Below are 591 nucleotides of genomic sequence, written 5' to 3' on the forward strand. Positions count from 1 at the left end.
AAGTTTCAACCTTTTCAGAGTTAATTTGTATGCTTTTCAATTTCAGGGTCATTTAGCTCAAAACAAATCAATAAATGCATAAAAATAGCAAATGAAGGCACAAAGGGTTGAAAGTTGACGACATGACTTTGAATGGTGCGTAACGAACGCACAAAAAGTCTGGAGTTCCAATAATTTTAAAAAAATGAAGTGCCTTTTGTAACAGATGAGTGTTCGTCCGAAACCCTGATACTTCGAATGAGAGTGTCCATGCTGTACACGAAGTGCATCCAGTTTTTGCCGTAACCCTCTCTACTTTTTTGCACATGCTATGTGGGTGAGATGACGATACCATGCCAAGTTTCAACCTTGTCAGAGTTCATTTGTATTCCTTTTCAATTTCAAGGTCATTTAGCTCAAAACAAATCAGTAAATGCATGAAAATAGCAAATGAAGGCACAAAGGGTTGAAAGTTGACGGCATGGATTTGAATGGTGCATAAGGAACGCACAAAAGTATGGAGTTGTAATAAGTTTAGAACAATGAAGTGCCTTTTGTAAAAGAAGAGTTTTCGTCCGAAACCCTGATACTTCGAAAGAGAGTGTCCGGTTT

The sequence above is a fragment of the Triticum aestivum genome, chromosome 5D, assembly GCF_018294505.1.
Source record: "Triticum aestivum cultivar Chinese Spring chromosome 5D, IWGSC CS RefSeq v2.1, whole genome shotgun sequence".
NCBI classification, from domain to species: Eukaryota; Viridiplantae; Streptophyta; class Magnoliopsida; order Poales; family Poaceae; genus Triticum; species Triticum aestivum.